We start from the raw sequence: 9,246 nt of genomic DNA on the forward strand, positions 1-9,246 counted from the left end.
CCAGTAAAGGGTAGAGATTCTCCTTAGTCCTCCTTTTTGTACTGATGTATTTACAAAAACATTTATTTTTGTCTTTAACAGCAGTGGCCAGATTGAGTTCCAGATGAGCTTTGGCCTTTCTGATTTTGTCCCTGCACCACCTCGCAACATCCGTGTAGTCCCCCTGAGTGGCCCTCCCTCTTTTCCAAAGATTATAAACCCTCTTTTTTCTCCTAAGCTTGAGCCACAACTCTCTGTTCAGCCAGGCCAGTCTTCTTGCACGCAGCCTCGTCTTTGGGCACGTGGGGACATGGGGAGACACGTGAGGACACTTCAGTTCAACCTTTGCCCCGCATTCCTTCTTCACATCTGAAATGGAGATTTCTGACTTAAAGAAGAATTCTCAATGTACAATGATGCAGTCCTCCAGGCATGTAATAACCTTACTCTGTAAGCTGTTGTTCTATCATGTACACAACTGAACATTCTTCATCTAACCTATGGCTCATTTCCAGCCATGCCACGAACTTCCATTTTATTTATTGGAAAATTATTTCATTTTGTGTGTGTGTGTGTGTGTTTTCCAACGCCTTAAGAAAGCCAGGGTAAGAATATTCCCGTTTTTTAAAAGTTCACAGAATCACAGAAAATCAAAGAATGGTCAAGGTTAGAAGGAACATCTGAAGGTCACCTGGTCCAACCCCCCTGCTCAAGTGGTGTCACCCAAAGCACACTAGATCACATCCAGGTGGGCTCTGAATATGTCCAGAGAAAGAGATTCCACAACCTCTCTGGGCAACCTGTTTCAGCATTCTGTCACCCTCACAGTAAAGAAGTTTTTCCTTATATTCAGATGGAAAATCATTCAATAAATACACGAGAAAATATCTATATGTAAAAAAAAAAAAAAAAGTGCTACTGGTACTAATAATAACAATCATAATAGAGCTAAGATAAGACAGTGTTCCAAACATTGATGCTTTAAAAATAGCATTATACAAATGGAAAGGGAAATAAAGAAATAAAGGAAGATGGGAAACCCACATGGAATTTCAGATTTCCTTCTCATAAACCAGAAAAATAAATCTCCCTGACACTGTCTACCCAAAGTACTATTTTTTTCAGTTCAAGAGAGTATAGGTGGCATTTAGACCTCTTAGATTTAGATATTACAAGATGGGATCTATATCTGAGCTAGATGAGCATGAGTCTGTTACAGTCCATACAGTTAATGGAGCCTAGAGAATGATTCAGCTCAAACTAAAAACATCTTAATTTGGTCAGGCAAAGTCCTGTATTCACAAGAATTCCACTGCACACAAGAGTGCAGAATCCTGGAGTCAGTTCAGTTTCCCAAATGTAGACACCTGCTATCATTTGAGTTGCACGCTCTAGGGTATCCTGCTAAGATAGGCAGGAACCTGGATCCAGTAACCAATTCCAAAATTGTATGGATTTCCAGTAGGTATTGTGTTGCAATGTCCAGCTCCAAACACAACTCACAGACACTTTAAAGATGCCCGAGTACCCCTAACTGTGCACACTTAAGCTGCTGAACTGAACCCTTGGCCACATGTAGCCAGACACATCGGCCAAATCTGTATCTAGATGTTTTGGTTGGGAGCCAAGTTCCAGTGCCCTGTCAGACCGTAGTCCAGCTATCACACAGTTTTATCGGGGCAGCTACCTGCAATCATAAGCTACGGCCACAGTATTTATAAATGCTCAGTCCCAATTCTCAGCTGCCTAAGTACATGCAACCATGCTAGCCCCATGAAGAGAAGGTGCTAAGTTGCCTAGAACACAAACATCTTACATGCATATGTTATCTTATGCATAGGTCACTTAGAAAATGGAGATCTCTTGATTTCAAGGATTTCTCTGCTGCAGTTTAAGATCAATGGGTCAACTGCGTAAAATCACCTTGATTCAGGATGAAAGAAATGTGCTGATCTTTTTCTATTCTGAGTCTACAGACTGAATCAAAATCAGAGAGATAGTATGTCTGATACCCAACTACTTGCTGCTGCTTGTTTCCCTTGCCTTCAGGAAAAAAGAAAAAAAAAAGAAAAAAAAAAAAAAAAAAAAAAAAAAGCTTTTTCTTGGTTATACACGAGTTAATTCCAAGAGAATATTTAATTCATGTCACCTTAATGGATAGCAACACACTTTATGAGCTTGAACTTCAAACAAGTAGTCAAGAGCACAAGGCTGCCAACACCTGACTGAAAGGCTGAAAGGCCACCACAGATGAATTTTGGATGCAGATATAAATCTCATTAAAAGTATTGATGTATTAAAGTTAATGTTTTGGCCAAAAAATATCCTTCAGGATCAGCAAAAAGAGGAAACAAGCTGTTCTTTGCAATAAAGCAGCTGGATTATGTCAAAGCCTTACAACTAGAGTACTCAAAAGGTTAGGAATATATAAAATGGAGGCTTCCCTGTAGGTAAAAAGAATACCAACAGGTATAGTGTCCCTAAAACCAAAAGAAATACACCAAGAAGCTCCAAAAGTGAGCCCAAGAAAAGACAGAGGGACAGTCCTTCTGGCACAGAGAGCTTCCCCAAATGTCAGGTGCACCATTTTGGTTAAGGTGACTGGCTTATTTTTGGCCCTATAGTGCTTTAGGAACGCCTGTGGGTACTGCATGTAAATACTCTGCTCCAAGAGTTTACCTGGCTTGGGTCCTTGAGATCTTAGCTCAATCCTGCATGGCTCTGCAAGGCCCTGAAAGTCATTTAATCCCAGTGGCAGGTTATGAGAGGTGAGATGCATGGTCTACTTTGATGTGGCCCTGGCTGCCAGGAATGAGAGATTCACCATGGAGATGGACTCACTGTGGGGAAAAGACTCCAGTGCTCCAATGACATCAGCAGTGGTCATTGCTAAAGGAAAATAAATGGCTTCAAAAGAGACATCACTGGACAGGAGTTCAAATATCCCTTGATAGAGAGCAAAGCCACAGTATGCTCCTCATCTCTCAGACTGTTAGGTGTGCCCACAGATCCCTGAGAGCTGTCACATAGTATCCTACTTTTCCAACACAATGGCTCAGCAGCGCTTTCTGCCTTATCATCGCATCCTGCAGCTCACACTTCTAATAATTCTTCTGAGAGTCCTTCTCTTTCCCTCTCTTCAGTCTCTCTCCTTGCTTGTCCCCCCCTCCTCCCAACCTTTCCCTATTCCTTTGAATGATTCATGTTGAAGTTAGAAGGATTAAACAATATGTTATCTCAAATGCTGGTAATAGCTTCAGGTTAAAACCATGCAGTCTGCAAGAGGCACCTTGTTGCTTAAGTTATGCAGAGACCAGAGGCTGCAGAGCAATAGAATCTTGAATCTTTTTGCAGACTTTTATCATGCCCTCTCCTGTAATGTATTATAAATCATTATCTTCCCACTCAGCATCCTGGAGCCACCAATATTCAACAGCATGCTTTCCTTTTCCTAAAAATAAATTAATATATATAAAAGAAAAAAAAAAGAAAAAAGAAAAAAGAAAATTTACTGCTTGAAAAAGTGACCATCTGAGGAATGTTGTGAATGGATGTTCTCTGAATTCACACACCGAGCAGCCACCTCACAGCCCTGATGCCTGCTACTAGTCCTTACTATTTTTTGCTATTGGAGTGTATGTCATTCACTCTAGCACTACTTTATTATTCTGCTGGTTTTCACCCTTTCCCTGCAGCCCCGTCAGAGCTCTTGAACTCTAAGACTAAATCAACGCCTGTTGAAGTTAAGGGCAGTTTTCCCATTGACTTCAGTAGGCTTTTGATGAGGTCTCCAGAGCTGATTCCCCCAACAAATTTGCCAGCACCCCTAAAGCCTGTTTGCTTATATCTAAACTTGCTTTATTACTTGGAGCTACAACAGCTCTTACAGAGGTAGTGAAGTTTGTCCCACATTTCTGTTTCCATTTCTGACTTTTGTTAGTTCATGATGAATCCCAAACTCCTGGAATATGGGTTTAATAGTAAAACTATTAATATTTAATATTGAAGAGGTCTGGCTAAGAAGTTATTCTGACTAAAAGAAACACAGAATCATAGAAACATAGAGTAATTTGGATTGGAAGGGACCATAAGGGACCACCTAATTCCAACCCCCTGCCATGGCAGGGACACCTCCCACCAGAACAGGTAGCTCAAAGCCCCATCCAGCCTGGCCTTGAGCACTGCCGGGGATGGGGCATCCACAGCTTCCCTGGGCAGCATGTTCCAGATTCCTTTTAACTAAAAGCTAGCAGTCTGTGATTGTTTCCAACTCCCCACTTCTCAGCTAAAATAAAATGGGGTGTGCCAGGTGTACCACGGGCTCCACCAAGAGTCATCTCTCCTTATTGTCACATATTTACTCTCTGATTCCTTCTCAGAACTGTGGCAGTTAACAAGCTACTTGAGGAGCCCCTCCCAGGGATGGGTGCTTGGTTATGTTAAATATATAAAAAACTGCCTGAAGTCCATAATTCCTGAAGATGGATATCTGGCTTTGCTAACATTGGAATCATTGTTTTTCCTCTCTTCGCATTTTTTTTTCTGAAACAGCATATATACGTAGGTCAGGTCTCTGCAATCACTGGACAGGGAAAAAACAGATGCAGAGGAGAATATGCTATCCAAATGTTATCACAATGATTATAGTTAATAAAGCTTCTGTCTGACCTGACCTGTCCTAAATTATACTTGTTTTATTATCACAGAATCACAGAATTGTAGGGGTTGGAAGGGACCTCGAAAGATTATCGGGTCCAACCCCCCTGCTGAAACAGGTTCCTCAGAGCAGGCTGCCCAGGTAGATGTCGAGACAGGCCTGAATATCTCCAGAGAAGGAGACTCCACAACCTCTCTAGGTAGCCCGTTCCAGTGCTCCATCACCCTCACCGTGAAGAAGTTCTTTCTCATGTCGGTACAGAACTTCCTGTGCTCTATCTTGCGGCCTTTGCCCCATGTCCTATCCCCAAGAACCACTGAGAAGAATTTGGCTACATCCTTCTGTCTCCCACACCTCAGGTATTCATACACATTGATGAGATTCCCTTTCAGTCTTCTCTTCTCCAGGCTGAACAGACCCAGGTCTCTCAGCCTTTCTTCATAGGGAAGATGCTCCAGGCCCCGTATCATCTTTGTGGCCCTCCGCTGAACTCTTTCCAGGGGATCCCTGTCTTTTTTGTACCAGGGAGCCCAGAACTGGACACAGTACTGCAGGTGAGGCCTGACCAGGGCAGAATAGAGGGGGAGGATCACTTCCCTTGACCTGCTGGCCACGTTCCTTTTAATGCACGCCAGGATCCCATTAGCCCTCTTGGCCACGAAGGCACACTGCTGGCTCATGGTCAACCTGTCATCCACCAGGAATCCCAGGTCCTTCTCTTCAGAACTCCTCTCCAGCAGGTCATCCCCCAGCCTGTACTGATACTTCCGATTGTTCCTTCCCAGGTGCAGGACTCTACACTTGCTCTTATTAAACCTCATTTGATTTCTTTCTGAAATTATTGCTTGGAATCCCTATATTCTCTAACAGTGGGGACATCAGCTTATGTTTTTAGTATTAACTTGACTGCTGATGATTGAGCAAAAAAAGTAAAAAAAAAATGTAATTTCTCTTTTTGAAATAAGAAATGAACACAGTTTATTGTATTTAAATCAGTCTCAAAATAGTTTGAAGATTACTGCCTGGCATTCCAATATCAATGCCTCCTTGTGCTTTTTTCTCTTATGTACCCAATTAGTTCTGAGAGTTTTGGATGTTTCAAATATGTTAGGTCAACTTTTTTCAAACATTTTTCAAAGATGAAACAACAAATAATGGTGACAAACAAGTAAAATCATTCTTAGAGCTTACATTCCTAGATAAATTTCAAAACTCTTGGAAATCTCATGAAACAGTGCTATGATTAAATTCCCAAAGTGAAGTCCAGGTAAAGATGTTCAAGCAAGTTTGGATATACAGTGCTTAATAAGCCCAAGCTATTCACTTTCTACTTGTAAGACATTTTAAGCACACACACTTCCACATTTTGAAATACTGACTCTCACTTAGTCTGTGACCAGCTTTTTTAGCTGTTGATGAGATGTAAGACATTAAAAATCATCACATAGAAAGTGCTGGGTCCTTTAGTGAAGGAGCAAGGAATTGGAGCTTTTCTGTCTCTGATTCACTGGTGTTTGGGTGATCACAAGTCTTTTGGCTGCAAGGGCATGCTAGAAGAATCTCTGTGCTAGACCTGTTTAGTCCAGACAAATTTAGTGCATAGGGACTGTTTAATGAGCTACATGCAGTGAAAGGATCAGCATTTTTTAGCCATCCTCACTGAAAATTAATTGCTTCCAATATCTAAGACAGGTTCCTGTCTGAGGCTTAAATCTATCTCTACATGTCTTAAAACTGCTTCACAGTTTCTTTACACAAGGAGGCTCTCCAGTCACCTTACTATGTCTCAAGATCCCATTACATTATTGGACTTCATTCTTTCTCTGTTATGGCACAGGAAAGGAGAAAGCAGGGGGAAGCAAGTAGTTCTAGGAGAAGACCAAGTTAGGATCTAATCCTGAGACTGGTGGACTGTGGAATTGTGAATTGTGGACTATGAAACTTGAGGTTATCATATATTTCCTTTTTATTTGGGGTAACACCCTTAGGCCTACCTCAACCCATTGAATTTTAAACATTAACAATTCTTTAGATGGTTAGCCATTCTATTTCCCCCAATATCCAACAGAGAGAGAAAGAGAAACATCTGGAACGTGGTCTAGATCTAGGATGGACTCTCAAATCTAATCAAGAAAGCCTAGGACAATCCCACTCCTCACATGAGCTCATCCTCAGAAAAGTGGTTGAATCTCACCCTTTACCATGCACATTCCCGTTCTGCTGAGGGTAGATAAGAGTACTACCTGACACCTGTCCATGCTGCATAGCGCAAGACACCTTGACAGTGCTGTGTGTAGGAGAGTTTGGTGTTTCTCTACCACCATTCCACAATCCCCCTGTGTTTCTGCCTTCTCCCAGTGTTTTCTACAGTTTTCATTATTTTTTTCAAGTGCAGTTGCATGCAACACTGAGAATGGATTATTCCTTGTTATGAATTTATACTGCGCCCTAAGGGTCCCTTGATTTGTACCGTAGAGCATCTCATGAATAGATGTCAGCTGGGACTTGTGAGCTATGAAGTGAGGCTGAGCAGTTCACTCTCTTCTAGATGAACTATGAACAGGGTTCTCCAGTGATATACAGAGAGAAAGGCTCACTGCTGAGGGGAAAGGCTTTCAGGAGTCCCTTCTCAAGAGACCAGCTGAGAAAGTGTTCAAAAAATACTGTGTATTTCCAGCCTTTTCCTTTGAGTAAATAGCACACTCCCTCCCCCCACCCCCCTGCCCCCCCAAATATACATAATTCTCTGCAAACCAGCCTCTAAAGTTAAGGAAACAAATACCTACTGAAGAAGGCTGAAATGACAGTTAGCCATGTCCCTTCCATACGCATGTACTCAGCAATGAATAACCAAGGAGCCTTGCTGAGACAAGGTAGGTGCCCTCAGAAATGTGGGCGAAAGCCTGCTGCTGGGGCAATGATATGGGCTTTGATGGCAGAGGCTTGGATCTGCCTCCTTCCTATGAGAAAGCCCAGAAAGGCAGAAAGCCACTCTGCTGAGCCTCACCCCAACATGGAGTACAAGCTTGCAAGCAATAAAAAGTAACTCATTTGGGGGGGCTCTTCACAAAACCTCTAAGTTGCACAGCTTGTAAACACAGCCTAATGGGAGTTTACTCTCTTAAGACTAAGTGAGTAAAAGTACTTAGAGTACTCTCTAAGTGCTATATACCAAAGGAGTGTGGCACAGGGAGATGAGCAAGTTCTTCTTCCTCGGCCTGCTTGGTGTGTAATATTACATCCCTATTTATGCTCTCTGTCTTCTCTGTCTAAAGGGTCTCTAAACTCTTGAGGACATGTAGTGTCTCTGCATAGCTGAGCTTGGTTGTCTTCTTCAGGTATTGATTTTACTGCAGGCTTTCCCTGCTAACACCTCACAGAGAAATGGAGCAATGGAGCTGCAGAAGGCCAACATTAGTATATAATTCCCTTAAAAAAAAAAAAAAAAAAAAAAGCCTATTCAATAAGACTGAAGTCATGCTTTCTGCAGAAGCTGTTAAATATCATAGGAAAGGCAGTGGCACCTCTCAGCAAAGTGTTCCTGGTTATGGCTGTAGTTACTTTCAGATCACTGGGACATAGATTTCTGTACTGTAGCTACCACACCTTTGCTAATAGCAGGGCCAGGTGAACCAGGACAGATAGCTAGAAAGACAAATAGTGAATTCATGTTTGCTTGTTTGTTTGTCCATTTGTTTGCACCATTGTTAATTATAGGAGGAGTTTCTGCCAGCACTAGGAGTGAGGTCATATTTTACAATACTGGCACTCAGTGCAGCTGGCATAGTCTGCATTCCCTCCTTCTCCAGGGAGATAGGTATTCACAAACCAGCTTGGAGAAGGAGCAAGAAACTGAATTCAAACCTCTGATATTTCAGATGCTAACAGCTTATGCAAATATCTATCTCACTGAATGAAAAGGAGAAGTAGAAGGCTCTCAGCTAAAGAATTTTCTTGCTTCCTCCCTTCTAAAAGGTGGAAGAAGGGTAACTCAGGGTTTCTGCTTTGGAAAGGGCTTTTGATGAATGCCAGGGAGCTTAAAAAGAAAAAAAAAATAAAAAAATATATAAAAAAAAGGAAAAAAGAATAAAAGAAAATAATAATAATAATAAAAAAAAGATCATCTTGGTGATACATTAAAATGAGAGTGTCAGACCCATGTGTTGAATATATTCTGGCACCACTATTATCCTCACTAATGATGTCTCCATGAAAACATAAAGATCAAGGAAAGAAAAAGGAATAACAACAACATCTTTCATTGTGTTGCTGTGTGTCTGATAAAGTCATTAGGGAAAACAAGAAAATGGCTTTTTGATGCTGATGCTGCATAAACATGTTTTCTGAAGGAAAATGTTTTCACATTATCCTAAGAGGTGAAAAAGGGGAGAGATTAAACTCCCAGGCCTCCCACACTGAGGGGTGATTTCCTTTAGCACCCTTTATAAACGGGTGAATGGCTTGGGTAAATGACAAGAGAGGTGTGTAAAGGCGTCAAATAATCCCCTGTCTGCAGGAAGTGCAGAACAGCAAGAGGAATGACTCATGGAGGCCAGGAAAAAGCATGGCTTTTGCAAGGAGATATCGTGAATCTAGTCAGCTGAGTATTT

The sequence above is a fragment of the Oxyura jamaicensis genome, chromosome Z, assembly GCF_011077185.1.
Source record: "Oxyura jamaicensis isolate SHBP4307 breed ruddy duck chromosome Z, BPBGC_Ojam_1.0, whole genome shotgun sequence".
NCBI classification, from domain to species: Eukaryota; Metazoa; Chordata; class Aves; order Anseriformes; family Anatidae; genus Oxyura; species Oxyura jamaicensis.